The 16535-nt window shown below is 50.7% G+C and overlaps 1 protein-coding gene across 1 annotated transcript in view; it reads right to left on the bottom strand.

Annotated features, from left to right (window-relative positions):
- NHLH2 (nescient helix-loop-helix 2) overlaps window positions 1-16215 on the bottom strand; it is an 89296-nt gene extending 73081 nt beyond the window's left edge. Inside the window, exon 1 of the mRNA XM_086935862.1 lies at window positions 15506-16215. The gene's annotated coding sequence lies outside the window, so the exon portion shown is untranslated. The remainder of the gene's footprint in view (window positions 1-15505) is intronic.
- Between the last annotated feature and the right edge of the window lie 320 nt (window positions 16216-16535).

The following is a 16535-nucleotide window of genomic DNA, read 5'->3' as shown; positions in this document are numbered from 1 at the left end:
AGTTCTATTAATAATGGGGGTGTTCACAATTACCACTGTTTACAGTTCTAATAAGGGGGTGGGGGGTACTGGGGGTGTTCGCTATTGCCACTGTTTACAGTTCTTTTAATAAGGGGGGTGCCGGGGGTGTTCTCTATTGCCACTGTTTACAGTTCTATTAATAGTGGGCGTGTTCGCTATTGCCACTGTTTACAGTTCTATTATTAGTGGGGGTGCCTATTGCCACTGTTTACAGTTCCAATAAGGGGGTGGGGGGTACTGGGGTGTTCGCTATTGCCATGGTTTACAGTTCTATTAATAGTAGGGGTTCCTAGTGCCACTGTTTACAGTTCTATTAATAGTGGGGGTGCTGGGGGTGTTCGCTATTGTTGTTGTTTACAGTTCTATTAAAAGTGGGGGTGCCTATTGCCACTGTTTACAGTTCTGTTAATAGTGGGGGTGCTGGGGGTGTTCGCGATTGTTGTTGTTTACAGTTCTATTAATAGTGGGGGTGCTGGGGGTGTTCGCTATTGCCATGGTTTACAGTTCTATTAATAGTGGGGGTGCTGGGGGTGTTCGCTATTGTTGTTGTTTACAGTTCTATTAAAAGTGGGGGTGCATATTGCCACTGTTTACAGTTCTATTAATAGTGGGGGTGCTGGGGGTGTTCGCGATTGTTGTTGTTTACAGTTCTATTAATAGTGGGGGTGCTGGGGGTGTTCGCTATTGCCATGGTTTACAGTTCTATTAATAGTAGGGGTGCCTATTGCCACTGTTTACAGTTCTATTAATAGTGGGGGTGCTGGGGTTGTTCGCTATTGTCATTGCTTACAGTTCTATTAACAGTGGGTGTGCCTATTGCCACTGTTTACAGTTCTAATAAGGGGGTGGGAATACTGGGGGTGTTCCTATTGCCACTGTTTACAGTTCTGTTAATAGTGGGGGTGTCGTGGGTTGTTCGCTATTGCCACTGTCTACAGTCCTAATAAAATGAATGGGGAAACAAGTGAGACTCAGTCACTTGCGGGGGAGTTCAAATTAACTCTCTTGTGGATAAGGTCTTGCGGGTCCCCAGACCAAGTCCCAGCTGTCAGTACTCCATTCCCTTGCCCAGGGAGTCCAGGTGCAGATGTGACTTTGATGTCCTTGGTGCCGAACGGGATCCGCGGGAGCTGTCAAACTTGCAGCTCTTCACAAATCCACACTTGGAACGTGAGTTTCACTCTAATTTGGGGGAGTAGAGGGCTTTGGGGTCCTGGGACCCGGGTTCAACAGCTGGATTTCTTCTACCTTGCTTGGCAGCTCTGGGTACAGAGGTAGCTGGCAGCTGTCAATCACCGGGGTAGGTCGGCAAGAATGCTTTATCAAACCTTCGAGGACTCCAGCTTCAGGATGCAGGAAAACAGCAGCGGGGTCATTGCCAGCATCGGTCGCTGTGAGGTGCTCTCAGGCTAGAGATGTCAATCAAGGGGTCAATGACCAGAGTTGCGATCGCCAAGCTATGGCTGTGGCAAAGGTAGTCCACAGTTACTTTGGCAGCTGGAGGGCAACAGGAGTGGAGCAGTGGCTTGAAACTTGAATAAACCTTGGCTACCACTCAGGGCTTGCAGGGCACCACTTCTCTTCGGGCTCACTCTTGACAGACTCAGTGGGTCGCGATTTTTGTCACGCAGCACACCCATTTTCACCAGGGCAGAGTCCAAGGTCCTGTTGTCGGTAAAGGCTTCTTCTCTGGGCCTCCTCTAAGATTCAAAGTCGTAACTGAGGTTCTGGTGCCAGGGGTGCCCCTTAAATCCTTGTTTAGAAAGCGTCAAGGAAGTGAGGGACGGTGATCAATGGATTGCTAGTTACTGCGGCTAATCTGCCTCTGAGGTGACAACGTTCTGTAGGAGTACGTCACCTTTCTACCCAGGACACACTTTTTCAGGTGTGGTTAGCTTTTTGGGGTGTATGCCTCCTGACTGGATAATTTTCCTACCTGCCTGCATGCTAATGTAGCTTCGGGCAGAGTAAGGACTTTGTCCCCGAGTGGGAGACAAGTAAACTACATATCAAGGGCGATAGTGCCTTTGAGGCTCACCGCCTTGATTGCTGTAAAGACCAGCCATCCTTGGAGGGAGGAGGTGTGGCCTCCTTCCTGCCCAGGCCTTTGTCTCTGTCCTGGGTAAGTGTCAGCATAACACACTAGGAGGGCAGACTTTTATGTTGGTGGCAAACGGATCGGGGAAGACACTGGAGCACTAAACCTCAGGTGGGCTTCTACTCTGGGTGGCACCAATGTGCATGACAACTCACCTTTGACACGAGAATCTTGTTGGGGGCAAAAAAGCTTGGTGTTTGACACCAAGCATGACACAATTTTGTGGTTTTATAATCTAACGGGTTATCTCGAGTTTGCTCAGTAGTCAGCCCACGTTATCCTAAAGACCGCGGGTTACTCACAGTAAAACTTGCTTTACAGGGTTACTGTAGAGATGTATATGGCCAAACATATATAGCTACACAATTAATACAGTGCACCCTGGCTCCTGGGCTGCAGGAGGCTTCCCCTAGAGGTGAATTACTCATATTAAGGCAGTAGCAGGGACACAGCAGCACATGGTGTGTGCAGGGTCTCTCAAGCAGACAGGCTGCTCGTGCCGGGTGCAGTGGGTGACCTACAGACACACTTTTATTCGGGTCACCCAGGTTGGCACAAACAGTGCTGCAGCCCTGGTGATCCCTTTACCACCCTTGCCCTTGGTATCACTGGTATCATACACTAGGGACTTATAAGGGGGAAAGTACCTTTCCAATTGGGTGTACCATTCAAATTACGTTTTAGGAGAAAGAGCGCTGGCATTGGGGCCTGGATAGCAGGTCCCTGTTCACTATCAGGGTCAAAAAGCAGAAACTAGCAGTTCTAATGGGGGCAAAAGCTGTAGGGGGGCATCTGCACAAAATGTTGAGTTTGCTGAAAGAATAAAACACCCAGAGTAGTTGCAAGGACACAGAGTGAAGCACTCAGAGAAGTGATGACAACAGAGAATAGAAAAGCAGCAAGCTAAGAGAAGAGAGAATAAAACACCCAAAGTATAGGAGAGGGCAGTGCATGAAGCACTGAGAGAAGAGAGGACAATATAGAGTATAAATACATTGCAAACTCAGAGAAAATAGAATGAAATATCCAGAGTTTGAGGCGAGGGGTAAACAGTCAAAATATCGATTTTTTAATTTCGACTTACACTTATATCGAGTTGCTAATATCGATGGGACAGAATATCGATGTCCAGAATATCGATGGCCAGAATATCAACCCTAAGGTAAGTAATATCGAAATTACTTATATCGATAGCATATATATCGATGTAAGTAATTTCGATTTACTAATATGTGTTAGAAATTTTAGTTAAGTATTTAAATTAATTGTTATAATATGTGTTTAATATGTTTTTATAAATAAAAAAGTATATAAAAGTAAATAATATGTTTTACTACCAGAGCGGGTTGTGGGTTTTTAGGGGAATAGGGTGGGAAGTAATTTATTTGTAATTAAATAATTATTTTTTAATGATTAATTTATTTTGCAATTAAATATTTATTGGCAATGAATTATTTTAATTGAATAATTTATTAATTAATTGATAATTTAAGTATATTTTTAAGTAAATTATATGTTTTACTACTGGAGCGGGTTGTGGGTTTATAGGGGAATAGGGTGGGAAGTAATTTATTTGTAATTAAATAATTATTTTTCAATGATTAATTTATTTTGCAATTAAATATTAATTGGCAATGAATTATTTTCATTGATTAATTCATTAATTAATTGATAATTTATGTATTTTTTTAAGTAAATTATATGTTTTACTACTGGAGCGGGTTGTGGGTTTATAGGGGAATAGGGTGGGAAGTAATTTATTTGTAATGAAATAATTATTTTTTAATGATTAATTTATTTTGCTATGAAACATTAATTGGCAATTAATTTTTTTATTGATTAATAGAATAATTAATTGATAATTTATGTATATTTTTAACTAAATTATATGTTTTACTACTGGAGCGGGTTGTGGGTTTATAGGGGAATAGGGTGGGAAGTAATTTAATTGTAATATTAATTAATTTTGGGTAAAGGAGTATTTTTAGGGTTCAGGGTCAGTTTTGGGTTTTTGGGTAAAGGGGTATTTTTAGTGTTCTGGGTCAGTTTTGGTTTTTGGGGTAAAGGGGTATTTTTAGGATTCAGGGTCAGTTTTCAGTTTTTGGGTAAAGGGGTATTTTTAGGGTTCAGGGTCAGTTTTCAGTTTTTAGGTAAAGGGGTATTTTTAGGGTTCAGGGTCAGTTTTCAGTTTTTGGGTAAAGGGGTATTTTTAGGGTTCAGGGTCAGTTTTCAGTTTTTGGGTAAAGGGGTATTTTTGGGGTTCAGGGTCAGTTTTCAGTTTTTGGGTAAAGGGGTATTTTTAGGGTTCAGGGTCAGTTTTTAGTTTTTGGGTAAAGGGGTATTTTTAGGGTTCAGGGTCAGTTTTCAGTTTTTGGGTAAAGGGGTATTTTTAGTGTTCAGGGTCAGTTTTCAGTTTTTGGGAAAAGGGGTATTTTTAGGGTTCATGGTCAGTTTTCAGTTTTTGGGTAAAGGGGTATTTTTTGGGTTCAGGGTCAGTTTTCAGTTCTTGGGTAAAAGGGTATTTTTTGGGTTCAGGGTAAGTTTTCAGTTTTTGGGTAAAGGGGTATTTTTAGGGTTCAGGGTCAGTTTTAGGTTTTTGGGTAAAGGGGTATTTTTAGGGTTCAGGGTCAGTTTTCCCTACTGTTGCACCCACTGGAGTGGGAATAGGAATTATTGTTAAGTAATTATATATTATATATGATTTTAAATTATTATTTTTTTAATTAAATATGTATTATTGTTTTTTTAAACATTATTACATATATTTAAATATGTTTAAGTAATTAATAAGTATTATTTATAGTATTTTTTATGTTATTTTAAATTTAAAAAAATCGATATATTTAACAACGATATTTTTAACATCGATATTATTTTTTCGATATTTTGGTACTTACCATGTTGTACATAGGGCGTCGATATTTTTGCTATCGATATAATTACGCCGATATTTGTGTAGGTCGAAATTCTGTCTGTCGAAATTCTGTCATAGATCCGAGGCGAGGACACGGAATGAAGGCCCGAGAGAAGTGACGACAATGTAGAATGAAATACACTGTAAACTAAGAGACTATAGAATAAAACACACAAACTAGTGCTGAGGACAGAGAATCAAGTAATGCAAGAAGGGGTGACAATACTGAATAAAAAAAACGGTGCAAACTAGGGGAATAGAGAGTAAAAAAACAGTAGGAGGTGAGTACACTAAACGAAGGTGTGAGAGAAGTTGTGAGAATATACAATAAAATCACCATAAACTTGAGCAATATAAAATAAAGACACCCGAGTAGGGGACGAGGACACAGAATGAAGCACTGAGTGAAGCGGTGACAATATGGAATAACAAAAACTAAATGGCGCTCATTTTATCAACCTCAGGTGGATGAAATGCTGAGTGGTCCGGCCAGGATTTGAACCTGTGATTGTGAGGTCAAGCACAGTCCTCTGACAGTGGGTCCAGTAGTCCGCTAGCCACCAGACCCGGCAAACATCCTGGGCAGCCTAGGAGGCGAGAACAGAGAACAGAGAGCAGTAGCACAGCCAGTATGTCATGGGCCCCAGTGCAAGAACGAAATGGGGCCCTTGGCTGCAGATTGCACTGTGAGATACAGTAATAATAAGGGTTCAGTGAGCTCCTCATGCCTCTGGGCCCTGGTGCCACTGCACCTGCTGCACCAATGGAAGCTACGCCGCTGGAGGGAAGATCACAGTGCTGTGAAATTATCAAATAAAACCACAGGGGCTGGCCCTACATATACAGGATGAATCCGCTACAGGAGGCTGTGAAACGTGACATTAACACACTGGGAAAGGGCAGGGAAACTGCAGTTCAAGAAACTAGGGTGGAAAACACCCGGCAAGAAACAAGGGTGGAAAGCACCCGCAAGAAACAAGGGTGGAAAACACCCAGCAAGAAACAAGGATGGGAAACACCCGGCAAGAAACAAGGGTGGAAAACACCCGGCAAGAAACAAGGGTGGAAAACACCCAGCAAGAAACAAGAGTGGGAAACACCCAGCAAGAAACAAGAGTGGGAAACACCCGTCAAAAGAAACAAGAGTGAGAAACACCCGGCAAGAAACAAGGGTGGGAAACACCCGGCAAGAAACAAGGGTGGAAAACACCCGACAAGAGACAAGGGTGGGAAACAACCGGCAAGAAACAAGGGTGGGAAACACCTAGCAAGAAACAAGAGTGGGAAACACCCAGCAAGAAACAAGAGTGGAAAACACCCGGCGAGAAACAAGGGTGGAAATATAACACCCAGTAAGAAACAAGGATGGGAAACACCCAGCAAGAAACAAGGGTGGGAAACACCCGGCAAGAAACAAGAGTGGAAAACACCCAGCAAGAAACAAGGGTGGGAAACACCTAGCAAGAAACAAGGGTGGGAAGCACCCGGCAAGAAACAAGGGTGGAAAACACCCAGCAAGAAACAAGGGTGGGAAACACCCATCAAGAAACAAGAGTGGAAAACACCCAGCAAGAAACAAGAGTGGGAAACACCCAGCAAGAAACAAGGGTGGGAAACACCCGGCAAGAAACAACAAGGGTGGAAAACACCAAGCAAGAAACAAGGGTGGGAAACACCCAGCAAGAAACAAGGACGGGAAACACCCGGCAAGAAACAACAAGGGTGGAAAACACCCAGCAAGAAACAAGGGTGGGAAACACCCATCAAGAAACAAGAGTGGGAAACACCTAGCAAGAAACAAGAGTGGGAAACACCCGGCAAGAAACAAGGGTGGGAAACACCCGGCAAGAAACAAGGGTGGAAAACACCCAGCAAGAAACAAGGGTGGGAAACACCCGGCCCTAAAAATACATTGTACACAAGAGAAATCTTCCCCTACGGACTGTTGTGGAGGAAAATAATAAAAGGACCAGCAGCGGCATTTGTAAGAGCTGACTGAGATCGGGTGAGGGGCTTCAGAGCAAGGAGGGACACCAGGGCATGGAGTGGGCACCAGTGCAAGGAGGGGCACAAGTTCAAGGAGGGGGCAGCAGTGCAAGGAGGGGGCACCAGTGCAAGGAGGGAGCAGCAGTGCAAGGAGGGGGCACCAGTGCAAGGAGGGGGCAGCAGTGCAAGGAGAGGGCAGCAGTGCAAGGAGAGGGCAGCAGTGCAAGGAGGGGCAGCAGTGCAAGAAGGGGCAGTAGTGCAAGGAGGGGGCAACAGTGCAAGGAGGGAGCAGCAGTAAAAGGAAGGGACAGCAGTGCAAGGAGGGGCACAAGTTCAAGGAGGGGCACCAGTGCAAGGAGGGGACACCAGTATAAGGAGAGGGCAGCAGTGCAAGGAGGGGACACCAGTACAAGGAGGGGGCAGCAGTGCAAGGAGGGGGCACCAGTACAAGGAGAGGGCAGCAGTGCAAGGAGGGGACACCAGTACAAGGAGGGGGCAGCAGTGCAAGGAGGGGGCACCAGTACAAGGAGAGGGCAGCAGTGCAAGGAGGGGACACCAGTACAAGGAGGGGGCAGCAGTGCAAGGAGGGGGCACCAGTGCAAGAAGGGGCAGTAGTGCAAGGAGGGGGCAACAGTGCAAGGAGGGAGCAGCAGTAAAAGGAAGGGACAGCAGTGCAAGGAGGAGGCACCAGGGAAAGGAGGAGGCAGCAGTGCAAGGAGGGGCAGTAGCGCAAGACAGGGGCAGCAGTGCAAGGAGAGGACAACAGTGCAAGGAAGTGCAGAAGTACTAGGATGGGTAGTAATGTACAGAGGGGGAAGAGGTACAAGGAGGGGGCAGCAGTGTTAGGAGAGGGCAGTAGTGCAAGGAAGGGTAATAGCACAAGAAGGGGGTGTAGTGCTAGGAGGGGCATTAGTGCAAACACGGGGCAACAGTGTTAGGAGAGGGAAGCAGTGCAAGGAAGGTTAATAGCACAAGAAGGGGGCGTAGTGCTAGGAGGGGCATTAGTGCAAACACGGGGCAACAGTGTTAGGAGAGGGCAGCAGTGCAAGGAAGGGTAATAGCACAAGAAGGGGGAGTAGTGCTAGGAGGGGCATTAGTGCAAGGATGGGGCAGCAGTGTTAGGAGAGGGCAGCAGTGCAAGGAGAGCTAGTAGCAGAAGAAGGGGGTGTAGTGCTAGGAGGGGCATTAGTGCAAGGTCGGAGCAGAAGTGTTAGGGGAGGGCAGCAGTGCAAGGAAGGGTAATAGCACAAGAAGGGGGCGTAGTGCTAGGAGGGGCGTTAGTGCAAGGTCGGAGCAGAGGTGTTAGGAGAGGGCAGCAGTGCAAGGAGAGCTAGTAGCACAAGAAGGGGGTGTAGTGCTAGGAGGGGCATTAGTGCAAGGATTGGGCAGAAGTACTAGAAGAGGTATAGTGATGGGAGGGGGCAAAAATACCAGGAAGGGAGAGCAGGTTTAGGAGGAGGTAAGAAAGTGTAGCTGTGCAAGGAGGGGGCAGGAGTGCAAGGGGGTTCATAGTGGTGCAGTTTGGGCTTCTTAAACATAAGGGGAGGCAGTAGTGAAACGTCGGCTGCATCAGTTCACGGGGGATGGGGCAACAGTGGTGCTTGAGGTGTCTGAGTGCACAGGAGGGGGAGGGGCAGCAGTGGTGCTTGTCCTGTCTGAGTGCACAGAAGGGGGAGGGACAGCAGTGGTGCTTGTGGTGTCTAAGTGCACAGGAGGGGGAGGGGCAGCAGTGGTGCTTGTGGTATCTGAGTGCACAGGAGGGGGAGGGGCAGCAGTGGTGCTTGTGGTATCTGAGTGCACAGGAGGGGGAGGGGCAGCAGTGGTGCTTGAGGTGTCTGAGTGCTCAGGAGGGGGAGGGGGCAGCAGTGGTACTTGTCGAGTCTGAGTGCACAGAAGGGAGAGGGGCAATAGTGGTGCTTGTGGTGTCTAACTGCACGGGAGGGGGAGGGGCAGCAGTGGTGCTTGTGGTGTCTAAGTGCACGGGAGGGGGAGGGGCAACAGTGGTGCTTGTGGTGTCTGAGTGCACAGGAGGGGGAGGGGCAGCAGTGGTGCTTGTGATGTCTGAGTGCATGGGAAGGGGAGGGGCAGCAGCCGTGCTTGGGGCGTCTGAGTGCACGGGAGGGGCAGCAGTGGTGCTTGTGGTATCTGAGGTCACAGGAGGGGGGGGGGGCAGCAGCGGTGCTTGTGGTGTCTGAGTGCACAGGAGGGGGAGGGGCAGCAGTGGTGCTGGAAGTGTCTGAGTGCACAGGAGGGGGAGGGGCAGCAGTGGTGCTTGTGGTATCTGAGTGCACAGGAGGGGGAGGGGCAGCAGCGGTGCTTGTGGTGTCTAAGTGCACAGGATGGGGAGGGGCAGCAGTGGTGCTTGTGGTGTCTGAGTGCACAGGAGGGGGAGGGGAAGCAGTGGTGCTTTTGGTGTCTGAGTGCAAAGGAGGGGAAGGGGCAGCAGTAGTGCTTGGGGGTTTGAGTGCAGAGGAGGGGGAGGGGCAGCAGTGGTGCTTGTGGCGTCTCAGTGCACAGGAGGGGGAGGGGCAGCAGTGGTGCTTGTGGTGTCTGAGTGCTCTGGAGGGGGAGGGGCAGCAGAGGACCTTGTTGTGTCTGAGTGAACGGGATGGGGAGGGGCCGTAGTGGTGCTTGTGGTGTCTGAGTGCACAGGAGGGGGAGGGGCAGCAGTGGTGCTTGTGGTGTCTGAGTGCACAGGAGGGGGAGGGGCAGCAGTGGTGCTTGAGGTGTCTGAGTGCTCAGGAGGGGGAGGGGCAGCAGAGGTGCTTGTGGTGTCTGAGTGCACCGGAGAGGGATGGGCAGCAGTGGTGCTTGTCGAGTCTGAGTGCACAGAAGGGGGAGGGGCAACAGTGGTGCTTGTGGTGTCTGAGTGCACAGGAGGGGGAGGGGCAGCAGTGGTGCTTGAGGTGTCTGAGTGCACATGAGGGGGAGGGGCAGCAGGGGTGCTTGGGGTGTATGAGTGAACAGGAGGGGGTGGGGCAGCAGCGGTGCTTGGAGGGTCTGAGTGCACAGAAATGGGAGGGGCAGCAGTGGTGCTTGAGGTGTCTGATTGCACAGGAGGGGGAAGAGCAGCAGTGGTGGTTGTAGTGTCTGAGTGCACAGTGGGGGGGGCATCAGCGGTGCTGGGGGGTCTGAGTGCACAGGAGATGGAGGGGCAGCAGTGGTGCTTGTGGTGTCTGAATGCACAGGAGGGGGAGGGGCAGCAGTGGTGCTTGTGGTGTCTGAGTGCACAGGAGGGGGAGGGGCAGCAGTAGTGCTTGGGGGTTTGAGTGCACAGGAGGGGGAGGGGCAGCAGTGGTGCTTGTGGCGTCTCAGTGCACAGGAGGGGGAGGGGCAGCAGAGGACCTTGTCGTGTCTGAGTGCACAGGATGGGGAGGGGCCGTAGTGGTGCTTGTGGTGTCTGAGTGAACAAGAGGGGGAGGGGCAGCAGTGGTGCTTGTGGTGTCTGAGTGCACAGGAGGGGGAGGGGCAGCAGTGGTGCTTGTGGTGTGTAAGTGCACAGGAGGGGGAGGGGTAGCAGTGGTGCTTGAGATGTCTGAGTGCACAGGAGGGGGAGGGGCAGCAGCGGTGCTTGTGGTGTCTGAGTGCGCAGGAGCAGGAGAGGCAGCAGTGTTGCTTGTGGTGTCTGAGTGTACAGGAGGGGAAGGGGCAGCAGAGGTCCTTGTCGTGTCTGAGTGTACGGGAGGGGTAGGGGCAGCAGTGGTGCTTTGGGTGTATGAGTGCACAGGAGGGGGAGGGGCAGCAGTGGTGCTTGGTGGGTCTGAGTGCACAGAAATGGGAGGGGCAGCAGCGGTGCTTGTGGTTCATGAGTGCACAGGAGGGGGAGGGGCAGCAGTGGTGCTTGTGGTGTCTGAGTGCACAGGAGGGGGAGGGGCAGCAGTGGTGCTTGTGGTGTCTGAGTGCACAGGAGGGGGAGGGGCAGCAGTGGTGCTTGTGGGATCTGAGTGCACAAGAGGGGGAGGGGCAGCAGTGGTGCTTGTGGTGTCTGAGTGCACAGGAGGGGGAGGGGCAGCAGTGGTGCTTGTGGTGTCTGGGTGCACAGGAGGGGGAGGGGCAGCAGTGGTGCTTGTGGTGTCTGAGTGCACAGGAGGGGGAGGGGCAGCAGTGGTGCTTGTGGTGTCTGAGTGCTCAGGAGGGGGAGGGCAGCAGTGGTGCTTGTGATGTCTGAGTGCACAGGAAGGGGAGGGGCAGCAGTCGTGCTTGGGGCGTCTGAGTGCATGGGAGGGGAGGGGTAGCAGTGGTGCTTGTTGTGTCTCAGTGCACAGAAGGGGGAGGGGCAGCAGTGGTGCTTGTGGTATCTGAGTGCACAGGAAGGGGAGGGGCAGCAGTGGTGCATGTGGTGTCTGAGTGCACGGGAGGGGGATGGGCAGCAGTGGTGCTTGTGGTGTCTGAGTGCACGGGGAGGGGCAGCAGCGGTGATTGTGGTATCTGAGTGCACAAGAGGGGGAGGGGCAGCAGTGGTACTTGTGGTGTCTGACTGCAGAGAAGGGGGAGGGGCAGCAGTGGTGCTTGTGGTATCTGAGTGCACAGGAGGGAGAGGGGCAGCAGTGGTGCTTGTGGTGTCTGGGTGCACAGTAGGGGGAGGGGCAGCAGCGGTGCTTGTGGTGTCTGAGTGCACAGTAGGGGGAGGGGCAGCAGTGGTGCTTGTGGTGTCTGAGTGCTCAGGAGGGGGAGGGGCAGCAGTGGTGCTTGAGGTGTCTGAGTGCACAGGAGGGGGAGGGGCAGCAGCGGTGCTTGAGGTGTCTGAGTGCACAGGAGGGGGAGGGGCAGCAGTGGTGCTTGTGGTGTCTGAGTGCTCAGGAGGGGAAGGGCAGCAGTGGTGCTTGTGATGTCTGAGTGCACAGGAAGGGGAGGGGCAGCAGTCGTGCTTGGGGCGTCTGAGTGCATGGGAGGGGAGGGGCAGCAGTGGTGCTTGTTGTGTCTCAGTGCACAGAAGGGGGAGGGGCAGCAGTGGTGCTTGTGGTATCTGAGTGCACAGGAAGGGGAGGGGCAGCAGTGGTGCATGTGGTGTCTGAGTGCACGGGAGGGGGATGGGCAGCAGTGGTGCTTGTGGTGTCTGAGTGCACGGGGAGGGGCAGCAGCGGTGATTGTGGTATCTGAGTGCACAAGAGGGGGAGGGGCAGCAGTGGTACTTGTGGTGTCTGACTGCACAGAAGGGGGAAGGGCAGCAGTGGTGCTTGTGGTATCTGAGTGCACAGGAGGGAGAGGGGCAGCAGTGGTGCTTGTGGTGTCTGGGTGCACAGTAGGGGGAGGGGCAGCAGCGGTGCTTGAGGTGTCTGAGTGCACAGGAGGGGGAGGGGCAGCAGTGGTGCTTGAGGTGTCTAAGTGCACAGGAGGGGGAGGGGCAGCTGTGGTGCTTGTGGTGTCTGAGCTGCCACACCCCACCCCCACCTTACAACAAAAGAAACAGCGAGCCTTTGGGTACTTGTAAAGAGAGGACGGTGTTTATTCCACCCCCTCAGGGCCAGGCCACATTTACTTCGAGCTCCGCGGAGCTGTTGTACAATATGTGTATTCCTGCTCCGCCCACGGAAAGACAAGTTTGTGATGGTTCCTACAACTCTGCAGGAACATGGGGAGAGACACGGTGCAGAGGCGTTTAGACTGTTTAAGTATGAAACCGACACACCTGTTGTGTTTCCACCTCGAGGTTTTTATGCTCCATGTGGGGCATTCGTAGAGCTGTCATTAAGAAAACTCTGAAAGGAAATTCTTTGATTAGCAATGACTAGAAACTACGCTTCATTATGCACTGACTAGAGCTCTGTGTGCTTACCCTCACCATCACTAATTCACCGCTGAGGTGTTTTTAAATCAACAGTTTTATTTGTTTCTACCTAGATCTTTTTAACAATACATTTTTATATCTATCAGATAAAGATAACGTTTTTTAGTAACAAATATGCGCTTTAATTTTTAACTGTAATAATCAACTGCTCTCATATCTGCCACTGCTCTCCCTTTTCCGACCCAATTTAGAGGTTATAAATATATATTTTTTTATTGCACATCGCACTTTATCCTGCAATAATATTGTATCACGCTTAATGTGGAAATGATATATTCTCTTCAGCATTGCACTGTATGCTGCTGAAGGACCTTGAGGGCGCACGGGGGGCCGACTGGAGAGTGAAGTCAAGGCTTGCTTACTTGAAACGTTGCAATTGTAAACTACAGACACAATGTATATATTTTTTATGATGAAATGAAATTGTATACTGTACTGTTTTTTGCTAAAAATGTTTTGCACTGTCGTTTATGCTTTTATGGTCGAAATAAAGCTTTCTTTGACTGACTGACTGAATATGTGTATGTCTGTTTGTCGTTAGACAGCCTCTATCGATGCAATGTGTGACGTCACATCCTTAAAGGGCCCGCGCGGGGCCCCAAAGAGCTGAAAACCCCGGCGACGTCATGAAACAAACATTCTAAAGTGCTGCGTGTGCGGGATATTATTATTAGAAATAAAGGACCGGTGAAAAGAGGGGTCGGGCGTCTGGTTCACTGGAGTGACAGCCCCCGTGGGGACAGACAGACAAATCTGAATTATGACAGATGGAAGCGCGGATGGACAGACGGACGGGCGGTGTGTGTTTCTCTCCTCTGGGATCTGGGGCGGGGGAGCCGGAGGGGCCGGGGCGGGGGAGTCAGAAGGGCCGGGGGCGGCCTCTCTAATTGGGAGCTGACACCTCTCTAATTAGCCCTTCTCCCCCCGTGATGCCGCGCGTGGACCGCGGCCGGCGGTGGGATTCTCCCAGAAGCCCCCGCGCCTCAGACATGTCCATCCCGTCTCTCTCCAGAGGACGAACATGAGAGGAAGGGAAATTAAAACATGAAAAATGAGGCGTGAGGGATCCCTTGGGGGGGCTGCGCGCGCCCATCTGTCCTATGGCCGGGGTGGGAGGGGGGCTTCAGACTCAGCTACAGGCTGGGGAGGGTGGGCGGATACCCCCCACCCCCCCCCTCATTTCTAATAGCCCCAGACAGAGCTCCTCTGAGGGCGCGTGCACTCACCGACCCGAGAGGAAACTCCTGCGCAGCGCCCCCCCCCCCCCCCCAGCTGGTAAACATTATGATTTATAAGATCATAAATGAACGGATTTTGTTTTATCTCTGTCAGAAATTGCAAACACGAGCCCCCCTCGGAGTCAAACACCGCCGGAAGAAATATAACCTTCATTGTCGAAGGTTTGAGCGTCGAAACCAGCATCACAACTTGAGCGGCAACAATAAAATAAGCAAATAACCAAACAATCGAATTAATAAGACTGGCAGCGCCACGAAGACGACGGATATTATGATGGAGAATATGACTATGGCTCTGGTGGGGGGCAGTGGGCGCGGCCCACCCTCCAGCCTTTGTCCCACCAAGAGTCGCGAGGCATGAGCCGGGTCAACAAATGCAGACAGTGCGTGTGTGTGAAGTGCAGCCGTGTGTGTGAAGGACACGAGGCGGGGAGGCTTCGAGGCGCAGCGCGGACACAATGTGCAAAGACAGACAGAGCGAACCCGCTCAGAAGAAATGTGGGGTTCATTGGAAGAGAAATGCGGTGTGTTCGGTCAGGAAAAAAACATCCCTTGTGTGAGGGGAAAAAAAGAAATACAATAAAATATGAGTTTAAAAGAATTATAAAACGATGGAGTTTTTTCACGTGAAAAAGATAATTTACATTTCGGTAATAACGTTTATTACCTTTATTCCACCTCACCCCCGAATATCACCTGCCCCGCACCCCCCGCCCAAACAAAAAGTCCTGTTATGGGGAGAAAGATAATTTCGTTGAATTTTAATGTGGGCGCTATTTCTAAATTAATGCGTGTGTATATAGGGCTGGCACTACCCACAGGAGCGCGAGCGCGTACAGGTTACAAGGATAGCTACAGAAGGGGGGACATTACCAAATATAATAGTCACATAAGGCGAAGAATTAAAAAATGGTGAATTTCTGCTCATTCTGAAACAGGTGGTGCAGGAATTACCTTTTCAAAAACGGCTACATTTATAGGTGTGTTATATATTGTTTTTTAATTTGAAAATAGTTTGGAAATTATGCGTCTTTCTTGTTTCCAACGAACGGCTTTCCCCCCTGGAACATGTCTACATTATTTGTCATTCAGATTCCATTTAAATAGTGCTTACTTACTGCAACCGACAAGGCAGTTTTCTTCACAAAAGCAAGCCTTTATTTTCTATCCCAGATCAGACGTCTCTTGTTACAAAAATATACTAAGTCGTTTTTTTTATGGGATCATTATCGGAGTAAACAACGTTTAGTCTCTTTAATTTTAAGGGTTGTTCTTTATTCCGTTAAAGGCCCGATTTCATAAGTTGTGGATTTTGGTTAAAAGGCGTATTTTATGGTTTCTTTTTTTAAGTAGAGAAGAAGGAAAGTGAACTGAAACGTGAATTACTTTACACGAGAGGGGAGTTGGGGAAGTTTGCACCATCCGCAGGTGGAAGAAACGAAATCCCGGACAGGACTCACCTGGCGTGGTCTCCACCGACCCCACGGACCCTCCAGAGGGTGCAAGCTGGAGAGACGGGGCGGCCTGGGGGGCTCCGGCCGAGCTACCGGACCCCTGTGCTGCTGGGGGGTGCGGGGTACACCGTCATGTCTGCAGGGGGCCGTAGGTGCTTCGCCTCGGGGTGTCCGTGAAGGCGGTGCTTTCTTTACGTCGACGTAAGGCCGCTATTTCATCGACCGTGGTCATATGGTCCCAAGCCAGCCGGTTCGCCGTGCACTCGAGTCTCCGCCTTTCATCCTAGAATGGTCCACATTTTCCCATTTGCTGTCGTCACCTCGGTGTCTTCACTCCCTCCGCTGTGAGGCTGGTTTTGCTCCTGTGTCGTCCTAAATCCGGCGTTTTCTTACGTCGACGTAACAACCCGCACCGGCTTCGCAGACTTTGAGTCGACCTCTTCTCCCGGGTGTCGCCGGCGCCGCCTGGCTCTGGTGAGGCGAATCCAGGGGGGCTGGGCGGCCACACGCGACACGGGGGCCCCCGGGGGTGCAAGCGCCCTGGAGATGTCCGCGTGGTCCTGGCCCGGGTGGGCTGGTCCTCCTCCGCCCCGGGGCCGGGCCGGGCCTGGACCGGTGGCTCAGCTCCGAGTTAGGGGGTGCGTCATCGGCAGAGGCCTAGAAATGGAGGTGCAACGGATTGTTTGGGATAAATGAGCTATCCTGCTGCCCAGCAGCGGAACGGAAGGTTTTGCTGTGGTCCAGCAGAGGAGACTGAGGAAGGATGCTTTGGTCCAGCAGGAGAAGGATGCTGTGGCCCAGCAGAGGAGAAGGATGCTGTGGTTCAGGAGGAGAAGGATGCTGTGGTTCAGGAGGAGAAGGATGCTGTGGTTCAGGAGGAGGAGAAGGATGCTGTGGTCCAGCAGAGGAGAAGGATGCTGTGGTCCAGCAGAGGAGAAGGATGATGTGGTCCAGGAGAAGGAGGGATGCTGTGGTCCAGCAGGAGAAGGATGCTGTGGTCCAGCAGGAGACTGAGGAAGGATGCTGTGGTCCAGGA

This window comes from Lissotriton vulgaris, chromosome 8 (assembly GCF_964263255.1).
Source record: "Lissotriton vulgaris chromosome 8, aLisVul1.2, whole genome shotgun sequence".
NCBI classification, from domain to species: Eukaryota; Metazoa; Chordata; class Amphibia; order Caudata; family Salamandridae; genus Lissotriton; species Lissotriton vulgaris.
The sequence above is the reverse complement of the archived record's forward strand: the minus strand, read 5'-3'. Positions and strand labels throughout refer to the sequence as shown.